Consider the following 25,318-nt stretch of genomic DNA (forward strand, 5'->3'; position numbering starts at 1 on the left):
GGCTCAGAGCACCCACAGGAGCAGGAGTGGGCAGCCTCATGTGGAAAGTCAGATCTTAAGCGGGGTGAGAAGGGTTCCAGATGGGGAGGGAGTGCAGACTAGAATGGAGGGGGAGCCGGAATGGCAGATGGGAAGAGAATACTGGTAGAGAGGGCAGATTGGTCACACAAGGGGATTGGTCAAGTAAGTAAATATACTGAAAAGAGTAGAAAAGAGAGAAGATAGTTCCAAATACCAAAAGGGAGTGATGGTTTGGATCTGTGTCCCCACCCAAATCTCATGTCGAATTGTAATCCCCGGTGTTGGAGGTGGGGCCTGGTGGTAGGTGGTTGGATCATGGGGGCAGGTTCTCTTGAATGGTTTAGCACAATCCCCCTAGTGCTGTTTTCCTTAGAGTCCTCCTGAGATCTGGCTGTTTAGAAGCACGTGGCACCTCCCTGGTCTCTTTTTCTCCTACTCTGGGCATGTAAGATATGCCTGCTTCCCTTCACCTTCAACCATGATTTTAAGTTGCCTCAGGCCTCCCCAGAAGCCAGGCAGAAGCTACTATGCTTCCTGGATAGCTTGCAGAACCGTGAGTCAATTAAACCTCTTTTCTTTATAAATTACCCAGTCTCAGGTATTTATTTATAGCAGTTCAAGAACAGACTACAGAGAGAAACTGGCATGAATCCTATGGTACTGGAATGGAATTTGATCCAGTTTGAATACATGGTTTCTAACATAAATAGCCATTATACAGGAGCTGTCCTGATTTGTAGAAAACACACTAAAATATTTATGAAGGAGGAGGTGGCAGGTCAGAAAAATACTCTCTTGAATGATTCAGATAAAAATTCTTTGTACTTTTCTTGCAACTTCCAATTTTTGGCTGAAGCTAAAGAAATATTTTCAGACAAAACAGAACATTTGTTGCCAGAGGACACACACTAAAGGAACTACTTAAAGATAGGCTTAAGAAAGAAGGAAAATGACCCCAGAGGAAACCTCAGAGATGAAAAAAAGAATTGAAGAGTGTAAAGTACACAGGTGAGTACATTTTAAGAGTTATTAACTAATAACAATGATGAGGTGATGTCTAGTGAGGATAGAAAATTAAAACAATTTAGATACATAGCAATAACATACAAGTAATGAAGGGCTAATAACACTGCATCATCTTATCTGAAAAGAAGATCAAAGAATTCGTGACAAATTTTTTTATAAATTAAACTAATAGAAAAAAAATGCAACTGTAAGAAACTCCATCCAAAGGGAGGCAAGAAAAAAGGGATAAAGAAGACGAACAAGAACAGCATTATCTCACTTATTTGTGGAAACTAAAAAGAGCTGAGCTCATAGAAGTAGAGAATAGAATGGTGGTTACCAGAGGCTAGGGGTGGAGAGGGAGGGAATGGAGCATGGTTAGTCAAAGGGTACAAAGTCTCAGATACACAGGAGGAATAAGTTCTGAGATCTATTGCATGACAGAGTGACTATACTCAATAATAATGTATATTTTGAGATAACTGAGAGAGTAAATTGAAAGGGTCTCTCCACAAAAAATAAGTAAATGAGGTAACAGATACATTAATTAGCTTTATTCAATCATTCCACATTGTTTACATGTACCAAAATATTGTGGCCCGGTGCGGGGGCTCATGCCTGTAATCCCAGCACTTTTGGACTCCAAAGTAGGTGGATCACTTGAGGTCAGGAATTCAAGACTAGCCTGGCCAACATGGTGAAACCTAGTCTCCACTAAAAATACAAAAATCAGCTGGGCGTGGTGGTACATGCCTGTAATCCAAGCTACTTGGGAGGCTGACGCAGGAGAATCACTTGAACCCGGGAGGCAGAGGTTGTAGTGAGCTGAGATGATGCCACTGCACTCTAGGCTGGGCAACAGAGCCAGACTCTGTCTCAAAGAAACAAACAAACAAAAACATTGCATTGAACTCCATAAATATATCTAATTATGATTTGTCAATTGAAAATTATATTAATTTTAAAACCACATGGCTAGACAGGAGATTTAGGCTCAAATATATCAGTATTTACATTAAATGTAAATGGTCTGGGAGTAATGTCACTGAAAATGGCAGCTCCAAAAACGTGTCCCTTCACAAAAACAACAATTAAGCTGGCAAAAAACTGACAGAATTCATTTTTTCATAACTCTAGAATATAACCAAAAACTTAAATCAAAGGATGCTTAATGAAGAAAGAAACTGCTAAATTTGGGTAAAAGAGAATTGTAGAATTTTCTTACCTGCCTATAAACCCCTCATTTTCCAGCTCAGAAGCAGCCAGGGCAACAGCAGCTCATCTTCCCAGTGTGGTTTGCTGGTGCCAGAGGGAGTAAAAAAGCTGTTGTCATCAAAGAATTGTGCTTGCGAATCTCGACCTATCTGACAGCTCTCTGAGGGATCAGCTCAGGAGCTTGCCTTTGTTTTGCTCACCCTGCCCCTGCCCTCCCTCCCCCGTGTCCTACCCCTAACAAACACATACACAGAATTCTCTGCAGGATCAAACAGCCTCCTGGGCAGCATACATGGAAAGTATTTAAAGGCATTTACTTGTCACAACCATCTAGGTCAACAGATAATAGAAGGGGAAAACAGTAGACAGGCTCAAACACCTAGGAAGAAAAAGGCTAAGGAAGGAAACATGTGGGGAAATGAGAACTTTAAAAAACTCCCACACATACTAAGGAATTCAAACAGCCACATGTATTTCTAAATGTATGCTCAGATGAGACCTGAGAACACCCTAAGCTTTCACCTCTGGCTGATCGTTAGGCTTCACGTGAGCAGGAAGTAAAAGCTAAGGCAGAGTTGTAAATGACCTGGCTAAGTGTTGCAGCAGTGCTCTAAGTAACCCAGAGCCAGCCTGCAAAGAACAGGAGTGTCTTTTCTCTCTTTCTCTCTTTCTCTCTTTCTTTCTTTTGGCTTAAGGAATTTAAGAAAGTCTGTCAAAACACTAGCTGACCACTAAACTAACATAACAAAGATTTCTGTGGCCACATATGACAAAGGTCTTTACAAAAGTCTTTACAAAAGTAGTTTAGAAAAGTCACTAAACAACTATAACACATAACGAGCAGCAACAACAAACCCTAGGGAGAAGAACTTAGTCTCCCATATTATAATATTTATTCAAATTTTCCAGTTTTTAACAAAGAAGTATGAGACACACAGAAAAGCAAGAAGTATGACCCTTTCACAGGAAAAGGTAAATTAACAGAAACTTTCCCTAAGGAAGCCCAGACTGTGGATTTACTAGACAAAGACTTAAATCAACTGTCTTAAATATTCTCAAAGAGCTAAAGGAAACCAGGAGAACAATGCCTCAGAACTAGAGAATATCAATAAAGAGATAGAAATTATAAAATAGGGCCAAATAGAATTCTTGAAATGCAAAGTACTGTAACTAAAATGAAAACTTCACCACAGGATCAAGATGAAACTTGAGCAGGTAGAATAATCAGTGAACTTGAAGGTAAGTCAATTAAAATTCTCCTGACTAAACAGCAGAAAAAAGGATAAGGAAAATGAGCTTAATTTGAACAATATGATCAATAAATTCGATCTACTAGGCATATACAGATCTTAGAAAGAGCAGCTACAGAATGCACCTTCATTTCAAGCCAGGTGGAATATTCACAATTTATACCATTTATGACCACAAAGGAAGACTTAACACATTTTGAAAGACTAAAAGTATTTAGTGATGATGTGACCACAGTGCTAAGTCAGAAATAAATGGCAAAGAGGTAAGTTAAAATACACATATGTTTGGAAAGTAAGATATAAACTACTAAATAATCCTGAAGCTAAAGGAGAAATCATAATGGAAACGTTAAAATTAAAATAAGTTTAAAATATTTTTAACTGAATGATAACGGAAATATTACATATGAAAACATGGTGAGATGCAGCCTAAATAGTGCTTAGAGGAAAACTGATGCCTTAAAAGCATATATTATGAAAGATAAAAGCCTGAAAGTTGATGAACTGAAAATTCATCTCAAGAAGTTAAAAAAGAATGTAAAACCAACTGAAAATAGAAAGAAAGAGATCATTAAAATAATATAAGAAAATGACTAAACTGAGGATAATAAAGCAAAGAAATGATCAACCAAGGGAATTAATAAAACTGGTAAACCCCTGATAACACTTGTTGGGGAAGAAAAGAAAAAAAGCAAATAACTAATGTCAGAAATAAAAAGTGACATCACACACATCCTACAGATGTTTAAATGTAACAAAGAATATTTGGGAAAGCTTTAAGGCACTAAGTGTGAATAATTGGATGAACTCTAAGTGGATAAATATAAGTATTTAAAAAGTTTAATCTACAATTTATAACCTTACCCCAGAGAGAACTGTGAACCAGACATGATTTTTAGGGGATTTCTGATAATTATTTAGGGAAATATCAACATTCTTAGACAAACTCTTCCAGGGAGCTGAAGAAGAGTCCATGCACTGAAAGCCACTGTATAAAGCCATTGTAATCTGAGTGTGACCTCTGTTTTCCATTGGGACTGCCACTGATAAAGTAATTCATCACAGAAATGACCTCAGGAAACTGACTTTCAAAACGGGCTTCTGGAAAGTTGTCTCACATATTTGAGGACCACAGGCGTAATTGATTGCCTGCAGGAAATGGGGTGGCCATCCATGACACATGGTGGCACCATGATGTCTCAGACAGTCCCTGACAGGAGTGCAGGCAAAGTACAAGGAGAGAAAAAGGCATGGGCAGGTCAAGGTGCAGTGGCACTTTGTTGTCATGGCAACAAGAGGGAGGCTAAAGATTATGGAGTCACCAACTTTTTCTCATGACCATACAGAGTGTACACAGGAGAAAAGAAGCAGTGAAAGCTATGAACATAGCAAAAAGAATACATACAGAGAGCCCTGGAAGCTTGAAGGAGTCCCTTACTTCCTGGTCATGACACAGATAGAGCTGAGACCCAGCCAATTCACTGCAGATGAAAGTCTCAGAAATTGTGGGGCTACAACATGCAAAGGTTTATCATCATCCCACATAACACCAAACAGTAGGCCCTAACTGCAATCTTGTTAGACATGTATCCAATTTCAGAATTGTGTTCCAAGAATCTGCTTCCCAGGACCACTTTTGTCTGTGTTGGGGATCCCCAGAAGCTGATTTTGAGAGAATATTTTAAGTGTACAGTTTGCTTGAGAGGTGATGCCAGGAAACAATGGTGGAAGAGTTGGGGATGAAAGGAAGCCAATAAAAAGTGCACTAATAAGCATGTTACCATGGAAATAACTGTAGCTGAAACTTACCAGGGGCCTCAGGAAGCCAGTGTCAAACAAACACCTTCCCAGTACTTCCCCCAACACACACACCCTAGCAGCGAGGGAGCTGGGGTATTTATATGCTAACTTGTTAGTCATTTGTTGATGGCAGCTTGTGCAGAGCAAAATCCTGTGCAACTACAGGCCTGTTGTGCACAGAAACCCTGACTACCACAGAAAACCCTCAGGCAAGAAGATGCAGATGCTAGCAGTTACAGGTTACACCAATATACACTAAAGTGTAAAGGCCCAGGGCACCTGAAGGGCCCCAAAAATTACTGCCACGGGTGTACGAATGTTTAAATTAACAAGATAATGCCATGTCATCCTCCAAAGTCTTGGCACCAATTCACATTCCCATCAGCAAATCTGAGACCTTATCCAATACCCATGTCCTGACCTGAAACTAGATCATCAATTATTTGCATCTGTGTTTCCTTCTTTTGTGTATCCTTTTGTCTCTTGATCAGAGGTAGCCACACTCTTTATTTTTGTATGCATCATTCCCTCCCTTTCCATAATAAAAATTTATCAAATATGGCTGGGCTCTATGGCTCACATCTGTAATCCCAGCACGGTGGGAGGCCAAGGCAGGCAGATCACCTGAGATCAGGAGTTCAAGACCAGCCTGGCCAACATGGAGAAACCCTGTCTCTACTAAAAATACAAAAAATAGCTGGGTGTCATGGCATACACCTGTAGCCCCAGCTACTCAGGAGCCTGATGCAGGACAATCTCTTGAACCTTGGATGTGGAGATTGCAGTAAGCCAAGATGGCACCACTGCACTCCAGCCTGGGTGACAGAGGCAGACTCTGTCTCAAAAAAAAAAAAAAAAAATTATCGAAATTATCAAATATGTATGTATATCTGAACTTGTCTGATTCTGTTTGCCTTTGAGCTATATAAAATTATATCATACTATATGCAGTTGTCTGTGATTGGCATTTTTTACCAATTTTGATACATCTTGTTTCCAAGATTCATCTATGTTGTTGTGGGGTGTTGTATTTTTTTCACTTTTACTGCTGTACAGGATTCCAGAATTTCTTTTCCTTGGATAATTTTCAACATTTTTCTATTATTAGCTGGCTTACTATTACAGTCTTGTTCCTGCCTATTGAGATCCTGTTATGGACTGAATATGTCCTCACCTCTCCCCAAATTCATATATTGAAGCCCAAATCCTCAATGTGATGGATTTGGAGATGCGGCCTTTGGGGAGTGATTTAGTAAACTACTGAAATCCGTAGTTTACCTTAGGGTTCACTACTTGTGTTGTACAGTTCATGAGTTTTGACAAATGTGCAATGCCACGTATCCACCATGGCAGTTTTATGCAGAATAGTATCCCCTGTATTTCACTATTCATTCCAAACCCTGACTACCAGAGAAAATCCTCAGGCAAGAAGAAGAAGAAGAAGTTGCCAAACCCTGGCAACTGCTGATCTTTCTACTCTCTCTGTAGTTTTGCCTTTCCAAATATATAGCTTGGAAACATAAAGTATTTAGCCTTCTCCAACTGGCTGCTTTCACTTAGCAATATGTATTTAAGATTCCTCCATGTGTTTTGTGGTTTAATCATTTTTTGTTTTTTGTTTGTTTGTTTGTTTGTTTTTTGGTTTTGATAGGGTCTTGTTCTGTCAGCCAGGCTGGAGTGCAGTGGTGCAATCATATTTCACTACAGCCTCAGCCTCCCAGGCTCAAGTGATCCTCTTGCCTTAGCCTCCCACACAGCTGGGATTACAGGCACCACCATCATGCCCACTTTTTAAATTTTTGTAGAGATGGTATCTGGCTATATTGCCCATGCTGATCTAGAACTCTTGGGCTCAAATGATCCTCCTGTCTCAACCTCCCAAAGTGCTGGGATCACAGGTGTGAGCCATCATGCCTGCCCTTGATAGCTCACTTTTTATTGCTGAATAATATTCCACTGTCCGGATGTACCACAGTTAACTGATCCATTCACCTGTGAATGGTATCTTAATTGCTTCCAAGTTTGGCAATTGCGAACAAAGCTGCTATAAAAACTGATGCAGATTTTTACATGGACATAAGTTTTCAACCCATTGATTGTATGGCAAGATAAGATTTAGCTTTTAAAACTGTCAAACTGTCTTCCAAAGTGGCTGCACCATTTGTATTCCCACCAGCAATGAAAGAGAGTTCTTTTTGCCCCACATCCTCCACAGCATTCGGCGTTGAGAGTTTTTTGTCTCATTTGTTCTGTTTGGGATTTTCTCCATTCTAGTAGCTGGTGGTGGTAGCTCATTGTTGTTTTCATTTGCCATCCCAATGGCACATCACGTGGAGCATATTTTCATGTGCTTATTTGCCATCTGCAAGCCTCCTTTGGTGAGGTGTCTGTTCAGACGTTTTCCCCATGTTTTAATTGGGTTGTTTTCTTATTGTTTAAATTTAATAATGGTTCTTTACGTGTTTTAGATACAAGTCGTTTATCACATATACACTTTCTCCTCCCACTCTGTGGCCTGACTTTTTCATTCTCTTGACAGTGTCTTTCACATGTAGACATTTTTTCATTTTAATAAAACTCAGTTAACTAATTTTATGTTTTTTACAAATTGTGCTTTTTGTATTATATCTAAAAACTCATTGCCAAGACCAACATCATCTGGATTTTCTTCTATTATCTTCTAAAAGTTTCATAGTTTTATGCTGTACATTTGGGCCTATGATCCACTTTGAGTTAATTTTTGTGAAAAGCATAGGGCCTATAAGGCCTGTCTCTAGATTCCTTTAGTGAAAAGATGACGTTTTCTCCATTGAACTGCCTTTGCTCCTTTGTTGAAGATCAGTTGACTATGGTTATGGGGGTCTATTTTCAGACAATTTTGTTCTATCAATTTATTTGTCTGTCCTTTCACCAATTCCACACTGTCCTGATTATTGTGACTTTACAGTAAGTCTTGCATAAAAGTTGGGAAGAGTCAGTCCTCTAATTTTGTTCTTCGTCAATATTGTGTTGTCTCTTCTGAGTATTTTCCCTTTCCATATAAACTGTAGAATCAGTTTGCCAACATCCACAAAATAAAGTGATGAGAATTTATTAGGACTGCGTTAAATCTATAGACAAAGTTGGGAAGAACTGACATCTTAAGAATATTGTCTTTCTTTTCATGAACGTGGAATATCTCTCAACTGATTTAGATCTTCTTTCATTTCTTCAGAGTTTTACAGTTTTCCTAATATATATCTTGTATATGTTTTATTAGATTTACACCCAAGTATTTCAGATTCTGGTGCTAATGTAAATGGTATTCGGTTTTCCACTTTAAATCCCAATTGTTCATTGCTGGTATATAGGGGGAACAAATGGCTTTTGCCTGGTAAACTTAACATCCTTCAAATTTGCTGTTAGGACATGCTTGCATTGCTATAAAGAAATACTTGAGATTGGGTAATTTATTTAAAAAAAAAAAGAGGTCTAATTGGCTCATGGTTCTACGGGCTATACAGAAAGCATGGCAGCCTCTACTTCTGGGGAGGCCTCAGGAAGCTTCCAATCATGGCAAACAGCAAAGTGGCAGAAGCCATATCATATGGCCGAAGCAGAAGCAAGAAAGAGACTCTGTGGAGGGGGAGGTGGAACACACTACTAACGACTAGATCTCATCTGAACTCTGAGCGAGAGCTCACTCATCACCAACGGGCTGGCCCAAGCCATTCATGAGGATCCGCCCCATGACTAAAACACCTCCCAGCAGGCCCCACCTCCAGCACTGAGGATTACATTTCAACATGAGATTTGGGCAGGAACAAATATCCAAACTATATCATTGCTGTAATCACTTATTAGTTCCAGGAGGTTTTTGGTCGATTATTTGGGATTGACATGACATAGATATCATATCATCCGATGACCAACGCAGCTTCATTTCTTCTCCTCCAATCTGTATACCTTATACTTGCTTTTCATGTTTTAACGCATTAGTTAGGACTTCCAGCATGGTGTTAATCGGGAGTGGTAAGGGGACCTGTTCAACTGTTGCTTCTCACCATGAAGTACAATGTTACCAATAGGTTTTTTTGTAGATGTCCTTTATCTATTTGAGGGTATTCCCCTTTATTCAAAGGTTGCTGGGAGTTTTTATGATAAATGGAGCTGTATTTTGTCAAATACTTTTTTGCTATCTATTGATATGACCACATGAGTTTTCTTTCATCTTTTCCGGAGATGGATTATGTTAATTGACTTTTAAGGGGAAAGCTTATATTAATTGATTTTGAATGTCCAATCAGCCTTGTTTGTATTACTGAGAGTTCTCCAGATAAACAGAACCAATAGGATAAGGGGTGTGTGTGTGTGTGTGTGTGTGTGTGTGTGTGTGTGTGTGTCACAGAGAGAGAGAGAGAAATTTTAAGGAATTGGTTCACGTGGGTGTGGAGGCCGGCAAGTCCAAAATCAAATCTACAGTGTGGAAGCTGACCTAGGAAAGAGACGATGTTCCAGCTTGAGTCCAAATATAATCTGGAGGCACAATTCCGTCTTCCTTAGGGGACCTCAGTCTGTCTTTTCTTATGGTCTTCAGCTGACTGGATGAGGCCCACCCACATTTTGGAGGATGATCTGCTTTACTTAAAGTCTAACAACTTAAATGTTAATCATGTCTAAAAAAAATACCTTCACAACATCCAGACCGATGTTTGACCAAATATTGGGTTCCAAGACCTAGCCAAGTTGACAGGTAAAATCAGCCATCACATTTGCATACCTGGGATAAATCTCAATGGGTATATTATTTTTTATACATGGTTGGATTTCATTTGCTAATATTTCATTAACATTAGATTTTACACTGTCAGTGTAGAAGGTAAGGAATCTTTGAAAAAGACAACTATAACTCATCCATACCTGTTTTTCTCCTTCCTTTGGACTCCTGCTAGACAGTGTTTCCCAGTGCCATCACATGTGGATGGAGACCTGTTACCAGTTCTGTTCAATGAGTAATGTGAATAAGTCAAACAGTACTTTGAAGAGATGTGATGTTGTAACAAAAAATATTATTATGTGGTTCATGCCTGTAATCCCAGCACTTTGGGAGGCTGAGGCAGGAGGATCGCGTGAACCCAGTAATGTAAGATCAGCCTGGGCAACAAAGCAAAACTCCATCTCTAGAAAAAAAATTAAAAATTAGCCAAACATGGAGGCACACGCCTGTAGTCCCAGCCACCAGGGAGGCTGAGGTGGAAGGATCACCTGAGCCTGCAGAAGTGGAGGCTGCAGTGAGCTGAGATCATACCACTGCACCCCAGCTTAGGCAACAAAGTGAGACTCTAGCTCAAAAAATAAAATAAAAAACTTGCCTTAGAAGACGAGAGGCAGTTAGTGAGGAACCTGGTGTCAGGCTGGAGGGCTGCAGACCCTTGTCACGCCTTAATAAATCAGTTGTTAAAATTTGGAAGGCAGAGTCCCTGCCTATTCAGCCTGCAGCTCTAGGGTAAGAGATTGTAAAATCGAGTATTAAGAGTTTGTTGGCTACTATTAGCTCCCTTCATTAATTAACCAGAGAAAAGAGGTTAGGTCAGAGAATTGGTGGTTTTGCAAGCAAAAATTTTAAAGAATAGAGAATATCCAAAAATCACAGGGAAGGAGTGGAAAAGCTGACTTCTTCTAGAGCCCAAACAAGACTGGACACCAAGAAAGGTTTTGGATGACGAGGAGGATGGCCAAGGTCTGATTGGCAGTGTGGCCTTCCCATCCATGGCCTCTTTCATAGATTACCTAATTTTTAATTGATTGTTTTTGTGGATACATAATAATTTTATATTAATGTATTTATGGGGTACACGTGATATTTTGATACATGCCTAGAATGTGTAATGATCAAATCGGGGTAGTTAAAATATCCATCACCTCAAAATTTATCATTTCTTTGTGTTGGGAATTTCAAATCTTCTCTTCTAGCTATTTGGAAATATAAAATAAATTATTGTTAACTCTAGTCACCACACTGTGCTATTAAACACTAGAACTTATTCTTTCTATCCAACTGTTTTTTTGTTTTGTTTTGTTTTGTTTTTTGAGATGGAGTCTTGCTCTGTCATCCAGGCTGAAGTCCAGTGGTGCAATCTCAGCTCACTGCAGCCTCTGCCACTCAGGTTCAAGCAATTCTCCTGCCTCAGCCTCCCAAGCAGGTGGGATTATAGGCACATGCCACCATGTCCTGATATTTTTTGTATTTTTACTAGAAACAGGTTTCACCATGTTGTCCAGACTGGTCTTGAACTCCTGATGTCAGGTGATCCACTCACCTCAGCCTCAAAGTGCTGGGATTACAGGCTTCAGCCACAACACCCAACCTACCCAACTGTATTTTTGTATCCGTTAACCAACCTCTCTTATCTCCTCCCCCACCCCAGTGATCCTTCCCAGCCTCTGGTAACCACCTCCATGAGATCCACATTTATAGCTCCCACAAATGAAAGAGGACACATGATCTTTGACTTTCTGTGCCTGGCTTATTTCACTTTAACATAATAACCTCCCATTCCATCAATGTTGCTGGAAGTGATAGGATTTCATTCTTTTTTATGGCTGAATAGTATTCCATTATGTATATATACCACATTTTCTTTATCTATTTATCCACTGATAGACCCTTAGGTTGATACCCTATCTTAGCTATTGTGAACAGTGCTGCGATGAATATGGGAGTGCAGATATATCTCCAAAATATTGATTTCCTCTCTTTTGGATATATATGCATCAGTGAAATTGCTGAATTACATGGTAGTTCTATTTTTAATTTTTTGAAGAACTTCTACACTGTTTTCAATAATGGTTGTACTAATTTACATTCCAACTAGCAGGGAATGAGTATTCCCCTTTCTTCACATCCTCACCAGAATGTGTTTAGTTTTTGTCTTTGGTAATAACCATTCTAACTGGGGTAAGATAATATCTCATTGTGATTTTGATTTACATTTCCCAGATCATTAGTAATGTTGCACATTTTTTCATGTAAATGTTGGTCACACTTGCACGTCTTCTTTTGAGATATGCATATTCATGTCTTTTGTCAATTTTAATGGGATTTTTGTTGTTGTTGAGTTCCTTGTATATTCTGAATATTAGTCCCTTGTTGGATGAATTTTATCCCATCAAAAAGGTTGACTCTTCACTCTGTTGACTGTTTCCTTGTTGTGCAGAAGTTTTGTAGTTTAATATAGTCCCATTTGTCTATTTTTGTTCCTGTTGCCAGTCCTTTTGAGGTGTTAACCATAAAATATTTGTCTATGACAATGTCCTGTAATGTGTTCCCTATGTTTTCTTCTAGTAGTTTCATAATTTTTAGTCTTATGTTTAAGTCTTTAATACATTTTAGTTTTTTTTTTTATTATATCGGGACCTAGTTTTATTCTTCTGCATATGAATATCCAGTTTTCCTAGCATCATTTATTGAAGAGGCTGTCCTTTCCTAGCACTTTCATTGAAAATCACTAGGCTGTAAATATGCAGTTGTTTTGTTTCTAGATTCTCAATTCTGTTCCATTGGTCTGTGTCTGTTTTTATACCAATGTCATGCTGTTTTGTTTCCTATATCCTTGTGATATGTTTTGAGTCAGGTAGTATGATGCTTCTAGCTTTATTCTTTTTCCTAAGGGTTGCTTTGGCTATTCAAGCTCTTTTTTTGGTTTCATACTAATTTTAGGATTGTTTTTCCATTTCTGTGAAAAAATGACATTGCCATTTTAATAGCAATTACATTGAATCTTTAGATTGCTTTGGATAGTACGGTCATTTTCACAATATTAATTCTTCCAATTTATGAGCCTGAAAGGTCTTTTGATTTGTTTGTGTCCTCCTCAATTTCTTTCATCAGTGTCTTGTAGTTTTCCTTGCAGAAGTCTTCCACCTTCTAATTCATTTATATGGATTTTTGTAGCTATTGTACATTGGATTGCCCTCTTGGTTTCTTTCTCAGCTAGTTCATTATCAGGGTAGAGAAATACTACTGACTTTCATATATTGATTTTGTATCTTGCAACTTTACTAAATTTATTTGTCAGATCTAAGAGTTTTTGGTGGAGTCTTTGGGTTTTTTTCTGTTCAGCCAGAATATATCTTTTAAGTGGAAAGTTCTATCTGTTTACGTTCAAGGTTATTATTGACACATAAGGACTTATTTCTGTCACTTTGTTGGTTGTTTTCTTGTTGTTTTGTCTATCCTGTGTTCCTTTCTTTCTCTCTTATCCTTTATCATTGTGGCTTGGTGGTTCTCTGTAGTGGTGACATTTGAGTCTTTTCTCGTCCTCATTTTTTGTATTTGCTGTGCTGCTATAAGTTTTATACATTTATGTGTTTTCATGATGGTGGAGATAATCCTTTTGCATCCAGGTATAGAACTCCCTTAAGCATTTCGTGTGAGACCAATATAGTGGCGATGAATTTCCCCAGGCTCCAGTGGCTCACATAGATGCTGGCTGTGGTGGGCAGGATGGGGTGATCACTTGACCCCTCCAGTAGCAGTAGCAGTGTGATGGGAGAGCCTGTCCTCAGAGCATGTGAAGTGCACAGTGGCCCTGCTATGGGGTCACTGCCCGAGGCATGTACTTCAGCCCTGGAAGCAGCAGCAACTTCATCATAGCTTATTTAATTCAGTGGACCAAGAGCATAAACACATGAGCTTCCTCTTTTTATCTGCTCATTCTGTTTCCCGAGTTCTCAAGGACTTATGTGGACAGCCTTCCTGCACTTGCCAAAAACTCAGTTCATTCTGTTATAAATCTCAGTGCCTCTACCTGCTACAGACACAGAGCTCACCCCCTCAGTGGCACCCCTTCTGACCCAGAAGTGTCCTTGGGTGTCTTTGTGGCCTCTGCCATGGGTGCTGGGACACCATCGTGGGAGGTGGGAGGCAGTGGGAGTCAGGAGGCTGCTCCTCTGGGAGGAGCTGCCTGCCAATCAAGATCCTGACTCTACTTCCACCCCATGTGACCAGGCCGCAGGGGCAGGGCTGAGTGGGCACTGCTGCTGACCTGGTCACAAGACACCCTGGAGGTGAAGGGGGCCTTCCAATTCTAAAGATGTAGCTACAGACTTGGGCAGTACAAATCCTGTCAAGACAAAACACCAAATTCCATCACGCACTCAGGCTTGAAGTTAAATGGGAGGGAGAGAGTCCCTGAAGGACCCTTTCTACAGTTGGATGTTTGTCCCCCAAGACTTCATGTTGAAATTTGATCCCCAGTGTTGGAGACGGGGCCCGGTAGAAGGTGTTTGGATTTTGGCTGCAGATCCCTCATGAGTAGATTAATGCTCTCCTTTGAAGGTGAGTTCTCACTCTTACTCCTGCTAGAACTGGCTGTTGAAAAGAGCCTGGCATCTCCCCTCTCTCTTGCTTCCTCTCTCCCCATGTGATCTCTGCACATACCATGGTTCTTGTACAGCCTGCAGAACAATGAGCCAAATAAACCTCTTTTCTTTATAAATTACCCAGCTTCAGGAATTCCCTTATAGCAACTTAATGGACAAAGACGATGCCTGACAGCCACTCTCCCACTTGCCTCCAGCAATGCTCTGTGGGTTTGCACCTCCAACTAAATCATTTAGGAAGGATTTAATGGAAGGACACCTTGCTGACACAGGTCTGGGCTTGATGCAAGAGCCCCTGGGACACTGAGGCCTCCAGAGCCAGCCCCGGCAGAGTGAAGAGTAGCAGAATGTGCCACTTTCAAACAAGAATAATTTTGAGCTGAAGACAATTATAAAGAAGCATACCCAAGAAGAAAATCTCTGCCCACTCCCTTTCTACCAGGAAAAGCAGAGGATTCTTAATCCTTGGAGACAACCGTAGATGCTTATCAGCCCAGAGAAGGCACTAGAGGAATCTACACAACAAACTAGCAAGTTATCTTCTGTTAGCTTCACCTATATATTTACTTCCCAGAATTTGCTGCCCTACAGGTTGAAAGCCCCTTTGCTTTGTCTTGCCAATTCTGTAAAAATGATTGCCCATTTGCTAAGATGCTCCGTAAGCTCACGTTCCAGCCGCTCCTTTGAGTTCCTCATCTCTGACGGCTCCGGCATGGAGGCATAATGCACATGTTAGTAAACTTCTGTTTGTTTTTCTCTTGTTGATATCTTGTTAATCTAATTGACAAGACCCCAGTTAATGAACCTAAGATGGGTTGAAGGGGGGAAGATGTTTCTTTCCCTACAAAAGCAAGCACCATTCCCACACACACTGGAGGAGGAGAGAGAGCCACTCTGAGATCTGCAAGAACAGAGGCTCCTTGGGCTGTCTGTTGAGGAAGGCAATAAAGTCCAGGCCACCCTGCAAGGAGACACCCAGTGTCACCATTTATCATCAGTATCTCCTCCCTCTGATCTCCTGCAGGCAGCCAGCCCACCCAAGGAGCTGACCATCCAGCTCCCAAGGAGTGAGGCAGGCCAGAGTCCACTCCAAGGACAGAGGCTGTGGGGCACGTGGGGAGCCAGCCTGGAGGATGTTGGCAGAGCCAGGTGGGTCATGGCACCCACAGCCCGGGGACCCCAGCTGGAGAGAGACCCTGAGGGCCAGGCTTGTCAGAGCTGATAACAGAGGAGTTGTGATGACAGGGCTCATTGTCAGACACCATAGGCTATCAGGCTGTCAACCTGAGCAGACTACCAAGTCTTCCCATCTGCAAGACAGCTCACCCCAGCTATCAGGGGTGGGCACCAGGAGGAGAGGCCATTCTCATCTCCACCTGAGCTCCTTTAGTGCTCCTAGAACATTCTGATGCTGAAGAGGAGTGTAGAATCAGATAAAAACAATTCCTCTTGTAGCCTCCATGATGGGGTGGTAAAGTACAACTGGCTTTGTTCATTCATTTTGCATTGCTGTAGAGGAATACCTGAGGCTCGGTAACTTATAAAACAAAGAGGTTTATTTGGCTCAGGGTTTTGCAGGCCATACAAGAACGCTCGTGCCAGCATCTGCTTCTCGTGAGGGCATCAGGGAGCTTACAACCATGGCAGAAGGTGATGAGGGAGAGAGCATGTGACATGGTGAGAGAGAGAGCAAGAGAGGGAAGGAGGAGATGCCAAGCTCTTTTAAACACCAGCGCTTGTGTGAACCAATAGAGCAAAACTCACTCATCACCAAGAGTATGGCAGCAAGCCATTCATGAGGGATCCATGGCATGACCCAAACATTTCCCACTAGGCCCCACCTCCAACATTGGGGATCACATTTCAACAGGAGATTTGGAGGTGACAAATATCCAAACCATGTCATTCCACACTGTCCCCACAAATGTCATGTCCCTCTCACATTGCAAAATATAATCATCCCTTCCCAATAGTGCCCAAAAATCTCAACTTGCTCTAGCATCTACTCAATCAAAACTCCGAAGTTTCATCTGAGACTCAAGGCATGCTCCTACCTATGAGGCTGTACAATCAAAAACAAGTTGCTACTTCCAAGATACAGTGATGGTACAGGCATTGGGTAAACATTTCCATTCCAAAAGAGATAAATCAGCCAAAAAAGGGAGTGGGGAGAAGCAACAGGCCCCACACAATTCTGAGAGAAAAACATTAAACTTTAAAGCTCCAAAATAATCATTGACTCCATGTACTGCATCCAGGGCACACTGGTGTGAGGAGCGGGCTCCCAAGGCCTTGGGCAAGTCAGCCCCCATGGCTTTGCAGAGTGCAGCCCACATGGCTGCTCTCATGGGTTGGAGTTGAGTGCCTGAATCTTTTCCAGGCTCTGGGTGCAAATTGCTGGTGGTTCTACCATTCTTGCGTCTGGAGGGCAGCAGCCCCATTCCCAGAGCTCCACTAGGCATTGCCCCAGTGGGGACTCTGTGAAGGGGCTCCAACCCTACATTTTCCCTCCACATTGCCCTAGTGGAGGCTCTGTGGGAGAACTCCACCCCTGTGGCAAGTTTCTGTCTGTGCTCCCAGGCTTTCTTTATTGTCTCTCTCTCTCTTTTTATTTTTATTTCAATAGTTTTAGGGAAACAGGTGGTTTTTTGTTACATAGATAAGTTATTTCATGGTAATTTCTGAGATCTTGGCACACTCGTCACCCAAGCAGTGTACGCTGTACCCAGTATGTAATCTTTTATCCCTCACCTCCATCCTCCACTTGCCCTCAAGTATCCAAAGTCCATTACACCATTCTTATGCCTTTTTATCCTTATAGCTTAGCTCCCACTTATAAGTGAGAACACATGATGTTTTGCCATTCCTGAGTTACTTCACTTAGAATAATGTCCTCCAACTCCATCCAGTTTGCTGCAAATGCCACTATTTTATTCCTTTTTAAGGCTGAGTAGTATTCCACGGTGTATATATGCCACATTTTTTACCCACTCATTGGTCAATGGGCATTTAGGCAGGTTCCATATTTTTGCAACTGTAAGGAGTTGCAATTGCACTGCTGTAAATATGTGTGTGCAAGTGTCTTCTTCATATAATGACTTATTTTTTTCTGGATACCCAATAGTGATGCTGCTGGATCAAATGGTTGTTCTACTTTTAGTTATTTAAGGAATCTCCATACTGTTTTCCAAAGTGGTTGTACTAGTTTACATTCCCAACCAGCAGTATAAAAGTGTTCCCTTTTCACCATATTCATGACAACATCTATCAGTTTTTAATTTTTAATTATAGTCATTCTTACAGGAGTGAGGTGGTATCTCATTGCAGTTTTAATCTGAATTTCCCAGAAAATTAGTGATGTTGAGCATTTCTTTATATGTTTGTTGGCCATTTGTATATCTTCTTTTGAGAATTGTCTATTCACGTCATTTGCCCACTTTTTGATGGTATTATTTGGTTTATTGATTGTTTGAATTCCTTGTAGATTCTCAATATTAGTCCTTTATCAGATGCATAGTTTGCAAATATTTTCTCTTACTCTGTGGGCTGTCTGTTTACTCTCTGATTATTCCTTTTGCTGTACAGAACCATTTTTGTCTGATTAGGTCACATTTATTTATTTATTTTTCTTTTTGTTGCACTTGCTTTTGGGTTCTTGATTATGAAGTCTTTGCCTAAGCCAATGTCTAGAAGAGTTTTACCACTGTTATCTTCTACAATTTTCATAGTTTCAGGTCTTAGATTTAAGCCTTTCATCCATCTTGAGTTGATTTTTGTATAAAGTGAGAGATGAGGATCCAGTTTCATTCTTCTACATATGACTTGCCAATTATCCCAGCACCATTTGTTGAATAGGGTGTCCTTTTCCCCGCTTTACGTTTTTGTTTGCTTTGTCAAAGATCAGTTGGATGTAAGTATTTGACTTCATTTCTGGATACTCTGTTCTGTTCCATTGGTCTAAGGCCTATTTTTATACCAGTACCATGCTGTTTTGATAACTATAGCCTTGTAGTATAGTATGAATTTCAGTAATGTAATGCCTCCAGATTTGTTCCCTTTGCTTAGTCTTGCTTTGGCTATGTGGAGTCTTTTTTGGTTCCAAATGAATTTTAGGATTGTTTTTTATATTTCTGTGAAGAATGATGGTGGAACTTTGATGGCAATTGCTTTAAATCTGTAGATTGCTTTTTGCAGTATGGTCATTTTCACAATATTGATTCTACCCATCCATGAGCATGGGATGTGTCTCCATTTGTTTGTGTCATTGATGATTGCTTTCAGCAGTGTTTTGTAGTTTTTCTTGTACAGATCTTTTACCTACTTGGTTAGGTATACTCCTAAGTATTTTATTTTTTGCAGGTGTTGTAAAAGGGATTGAGTTCTTAATTTGTTTCTCAGCTTGGTCATTCTTGGTTTATAGCAGTGCTACTAGTTTATGTACATTGATTTTGTATCCTGAAACTTTACTGAATTAGTTTAACAGATCTAGAAGCTTTTTTGGATGAACTTTAGGTTTTCTAGGTATGCAATCATATCATCAGTGAACAGCGACAGTCTGACTTCCTCTTTACTGATTTGGATGGGCACCCAGACTTTCTTATACATCATCTGAAATGTAGGTAGGAGCTGCCATGCCTCCTTCACTCTTGTATTCTGCAAACCTGTGGGCTTAGCACCATGCGGAAGCTACCAAGGCTTCCAGCTTACACCTCTGGAGTGGAGCCTGAGCTGCACCTGGGACTCTTTGAGCCTTGGCTGAACCTGGAGCAGCAACCTTCCAAGATACCACAAGGAAGCAAGACCCCAGCCCTGGCCCCCATAACCGTTTCATCCTCCTAGGCCTCTGGGCCTGTGATGGGAGAGACTGTCCAAAGACTTCTGAAATGCCTTCAAGACCTTTTTCTCATTGTCTTTGCTATTAGCACTTAGTTCCCTTTTAGTTATGCTAATCTGTCTAGCAAGTGGTTGCTCCATAAGGCATTTGGGTCCCTTGCCTGAAAAGGCTCTTTTCTTCTCAACCTCATGGCCAGCTGCAAATTTTCCAAATGTTTATCCTCTGCTTACCTTTTAATTATGAATACTAACTTTAAGTCATTTTTTGCTCCCATATTTAATTTAGGCCATTTGAAGCAGCCAGGTTACTTCTTGGATGCTTTGCTGCTTAGAAATTTCTTCCACCAAATAACTTAGGTCATCACTGTTAATTTCAGCCTTTCACAAGGCCCTAGAACATGGACACAATACAGCCAAGCTCCTTGCTGGGGGCATAACAGGCATCACCTTTACTCCAGTTCCCAATAAATTCCTCATTTCTACCTGAGACCTCATCAGCCTGGCCTTCACTGTCTGTATTTCTATCAGCACTTTGGTCACAACTATTTAACCAGTCTCTAAAAAGTTCCAAATTTCCCCCCATCTTCCTATCTTCTTCCTGGGCCCTCCAAACTCTTCTAACCTCTGCCCATTACCCAGTTCCAAAGCCACTTTCACATTTTCAGGTATCTTTATAGCAACACCTCACTCCTTGCTACCGATTTTCTGTTTTCATCCATTTTGCATTGCTATAAAAGAATATCTGAAGCGGATAATTTATAAAGAAAAATAGTTTATTTGGCTCACTACAAACTGTACAAGAAGCATAACGCCAGTATCTCCATCTGGTGAGGCCTCTGGAAGCTTACCATCAAGGCAGAAGGCAAAAAAAGGAGCCAGCATAGGCCAGGCATGGTGGCTTACACATGTAATTCCAGCGCTTTGGGAGGCCAAGGCAGATGGATCACTTGAGGTCAGGAGGGAGTTCGAGACTAGCTTGACCAACATGGGGAAGCCCCATCTCTACTAAAAGTGCAAAATTAGCTGGGTATGGTGGTGCATGCCTGTAGTCCCAGCTACTAGGGAGGCTGATGCAGGAGAATTGCTTGAACCCAGGAGACAGAGGTTGCAGTGAGTGAGCCGAGATCACACCATTGCAATCCAGCCTGGACAACAAGAGTGAAACTCCATCTCCAAAAAAAAAAATAGGAGCCAGCATGTCACATGGTGAGAATGGTGACAGAGGGAGAAAGAGAGATAAGAAGGAGGCATCAGGCTTTTTTAAACAACCAGCTCTTGTATGAACTAATACAGTGAAAAATCACCCATCACCAAGGGGATGGCACCAAACCATTCATGAGAGATCTTCCCCCATGACCCAAACACCTCCCACCAGGCCCCATCTCCAACACTGGGGATCATATTTCAATATGGAATTTGGAGGGGACAAACATCTAAATCATATCAGGAACTCCATATTATTGCTCACCCCCAAATCTCTAGGGGTGACATTGAGTGACATGCACGGTACTGAAAGATACTTGGTCAGGCTCTCACAGTGAAGCCCAAGCGCCCTCAGGGTACAGGGCTGGGAGGCCCAATCACACCAGCTGAGCACAGGACTTGTCTGAGGCTGCCCCAGCATTACAAGATAGCAGGCCTACAACTGGGTTGAACAAGACCAGGCCACTTTGTGCATGTTGCCAAAAAAAAACTGAAGAATCAGAAGTGAGCAGTAAGTTTTCAGTGAACCCAGGGGTCACAAGTAGCAAAAATGTGGAATTCAGTAAGGGGTAGAGCTGGAAGAGTTTTAAGGTGTGTGTTAGAAAAAGCCTAGGTTTCCTTGAAGACTATTGGAAGAAATTTGGACATTAAAGGTGATCCCGGTGGGGGCTCAGAAAGGAAGAGGAGAGCTGTAGAGAAAACATCTGTCATCTTAGAGAATACATGAATTGTCACAAACAGAATGTTGCTAGAAATGTGAATGTTAAAGGTGCCTCTGATGAGGCTCCAGACAGAAGTGAGGAACGTGTTATTGAAAACTAGAAAAAAGGTGACCCTTGTTATAAAGTGGCAAAGCACTTGGCTGAACTGTCTTCTCCCGTCTTGTGGAAAGTAGAAATTATACATGATGAACTTAGATGTTTAGCTGAGGAAGTTCCTAAGAAAATTGTTGAAGGCATTCCTGATTTCTCCTTGCAGCTTACAGTAAAATGTGAGAAGAGAGAGACCAGCTGAAGAGGGAAGTGCTGAGGTGGCTGGGTCAGCTGACCCAAGGGCCCTTCGAGCGGATGTGGGCTGCTCACCTCGGTCTCAGAGTCACCACGGCCATGGCCAGTCAGTCACAGGCGATCCAGCAGCTGCTGCAGGCCGAGAAGCAGGCTACCAAGAAGGTGTCCTGGGCCCACAAGCAAAAGAACCAGAGGCTGAAGCAGCCCAAAGAAGCAGCTCAGGCTGAAATTGAATAGCACTGCCTGCAGAAGGAGAAACAGTTCAAGGCCAAGGAAGCTGCAGCACTAGGATCTCACAGACCCAGGATGACCATCCTCCAGACCTACTTCCAGCAGAGCAGGGAAGAAGTCTTAGATCAACTTTTGGCCTTTGTCTGAGGCATCCAGCCAGAAATCCCTGAAAACTATCGCATAAATGGGTAAGAAAAGAGAAGCACCTGTTCCATGGATTGGCATTTTAGATGCCCTCATGGAATAAGAAGCTCTAGTTATATTCTCATAAGAAGACATTACCTTATCTCTGTATATTATATAGTAGGCCCATTCACTTTTTGGAGAGAAACAAATCTAGTTTCTTTGTACAGACTTAGAATTTATCTAGGCTGGGCATGGTGGTTCACGCCTGTAATCCCAGCACTTTCGGGAGCCAAGGCGGGCAGATGGCTTGAGCTCAGGGGTTTGAGACCAGCCTGAAGCACATAGTGAGATCGTGTCTCGACAATAATATAAAATTAGCCAGATTTGGTGGTACATGCCTATAGTCCTAGCTACTTGGAAGGGTGAGGCAGGAGGATCACTTGGGCCCAGAAGGCAGAGGTTATAGTGCGCCAAGATCATGCCACTGCACTCCAGCCTGGGTGCTAGAGTGAGACCCTGTCTCAAAAAAAAACTTTTCTAAAGATTTCATCTTTTTACCTCATGTTTCTTAGGAATATAATGGGTAAATATTGTCTATTTTATTATGCAATTTGGCTCAAGCTATATACATATATACATACATATATGTATACATACACAAATATATATATCACTGTTGACTTTTTCTTTCTTATATCAAGTTTAAAAGAAAAAACAAAACAAAACAATCCTTTAAAGAAAGGAAGGAATTAAATCATTTTCTCCTTAATGCTTTTTTGAAGGTCAGGGGCTTTATCTATGAAAAAGTAGCAGTTTTTATAACCTGTGTGAAGCATCAGCCAGCCTTAAAGTAGTCCATTCCTGCTAATAACTAGAACAGTGAATACCACTAGTATAATTGCTTCAGCTTCTTAATCAAAATTACTAGATGATAGAATTCAAGAACTTGTTACATCTTATTACTCAGTGTACTAATAATCATTTAAAAGTAAAGACTGGCATGAAAAAAAAAACAAAAAAAAATTGAGACCAGACAAAATGAAGAAAGAGAGACTTTGAGATCAGAGCCACAGGTGAGGAGGCTGTTGGGGCTGCTGTGGCCACCATGGCCCAGAGCGTGGGGCCACCCCAGTGGGCCTGGAAGGTGGAGCATTAACTGAGGAGGATGAATCTTGAGCCTTAAATCTAATAAAGGGCCAACTAGAAGCCGCTAGTGCTCATCATCCTCATAAAGACAGCCAGAACAGCGACTACACAACTCTATTTTAATGAAAATAACTGAGGGAGAGCACTGAGTCCATCAGAGGAGTAAGAGAAACCCTGATACGCACAGAGATGTGGGCTGGCCACATAGACAACAGAAGGAAACACACGGCCTCCACTACTCCTTCGCCCAACCAGGATTATCTGGGAATCCGGAGGAACTTCTGACATGAGGAGGTAAGCAAGAGGATCCCAGCGGCACCCACTAACACCCTGGACACCTGCAGACCTCGCCACTGCGGTCCCCTGCAGTTTGCACTAGAGGGGGTTGCCAGGAGACCACACAGCTGTGCTCCCCAAAAAAGGTGCTGACACCGTACCCCACTCCCACATGGCTAGTGCTTCACTACACGGGAATAGGAACTTTGGCTGGAGTGTGTCTTACTCGAGGAGTGAGTAGCCACAGCTCCCCATCATCCCTGAAGCTAAGCTGCCACCGAACAACCCAGACTAGTGGCCCGATGTCTCCAAGTCAAGGTATGGGCATCTATTAAACCCTTCCTCACAGAGTCAAGTGGATCAGCTCCACCCACCCCTCCCCCGACCCTTTGAGTCGAAGCTAAAGCAGTTTCTTGTCTCCTAGCAAAACAGGACTTTGGCCATGCAGAGGAATCATGCCTTTCTAGTGTCTACATTGAAGCATCACCCTGCATCCCAGGAAATAATGCCTTGGCCACCCAGAAGGTCACACGTTGCAGTACCTAGGCTGAAGCAGCAACCTGTATCCTATGGAAATGGTGCCTGGAACACTCAGAACAATCACACCCACCGATACGTAAATGCAGGCCTTTCCTTACAGTGGAGAAGGCCTGAGCTGAAGCCACACATCACCCTCTAGGGAATCAGTGCCCTGGCTTAAGCTGAGCAGCAGCACATCCCAAGGCTGAGCTGATATAGCACCCTATGTCCCAGGGAAACAGAGCAGTGGCTAAGATGAGACATCTCACCTGATAGGGCAAACAACTGTAGTGCCCTGCTTCCCTGGAGCTTGCCTAGGCCCCTAGAGTCTGAGCTGCTGAGGCACCCTCTCCCTGGGAAGTAGAATCAGCACTGTGCTGTTCCCTGCCTGCCCCCTACCAAGGCCCAAATTACAGCTATGCTCTGCCATCTTGGGATACCTGCTGTCACTGTACCTGGTCTCACAGAGTCTGGGATCCTGCTGAGCCCCACCATTCTAGGGTCTACAGTCAATACCACACAGTGCCTCATCCCCTGGGACCAAAGTTTACATTGTTTGGTTCAGTTTCCCGAATTGCAGCCATCCCTTATTCCCCAGGTCCATACCCCCAGAACACCCCTTCTTTCCCAGAGTTGGATCAATGATGCACCCCCCAGGAATAGACTCACAGCTGCAACCTGACCCCTTGAGCAAAAACTGTTAAGGGGTGCCTCAAAGTCACAGATCCTAGCACTGTGAGCAACCTAATCCAACCTTGCCACAGAAACTGAACCTACATCCCAAGACCCAGGTGCCACAGTAGATTCTTGAAACCAGGAGACTAGGACCCCAGCTGCACAGCTACTCTAATTTTCTGCACCTGGAACCTAGCACCATTGCAGCTGCACATTGGTCACGTTAGACCTGCCACCGAGAGAGAGCCCCTTGACTAAGTCTCCTCATTGTGCAGAAACAAGAAGAAGAGGACTCCAAAAGCCCTGGACACTGAGTACATTAAAAACCTATGCCACCGCTACATCCACAGCCTAGGCCACTGAAGTGCCCACAGTTATTGCTGAGGCTGAATGCAGTTGAAGAAGATGCACGGAGGCTCTGCCACTGCACCTATTCAGAAACAGAGTCATCACACTTTCCCAACCAAAACACTAAACCCAACTGCAGGTGAAATTCTTTTTCTAAAATCCCACTCTTGAAAGTTTGGAAGAGGTGACTGTTTCGCCAGATGCACAGACATCCATGCAGGAACACAATAAACATGAGAAAGCAAGGAAATATGACACCACCAAAGGAACATGACTCTCATTAATAGACCTCGATGAAAA

General features: G+C 41.9%; 1 pseudogene and 2 gene segments (V, D, J or C); all 3 read left to right on the top strand.

Annotated features, from left to right (window-relative positions):
• Positions 1 to 25,318, top strand: part of LOC112428039 (immunoglobulin heavy constant gamma 2-like) — a 163,762-nt gene that overhangs the window by 55,621 nt on the left and 82,823 nt on the right.
• Positions 1 to 25,318, top strand: part of LOC105489913 (immunoglobulin heavy constant gamma 1-like) — a 100,150-nt gene that overhangs the window by 55,415 nt on the left and 19,417 nt on the right.
• LOC139364043 (V-type proton ATPase subunit G 1 pseudogene) lies at positions 21,797 to 22,120 on the top strand (annotated as a pseudogene).

This window comes from Macaca nemestrina, chromosome 7 (genome assembly GCF_043159975.1).
Source record: "Macaca nemestrina isolate mMacNem1 chromosome 7, mMacNem.hap1, whole genome shotgun sequence".
Lineage (NCBI taxonomy): Eukaryota > Metazoa > Chordata > Mammalia > Primates > Cercopithecidae > Macaca > Macaca nemestrina.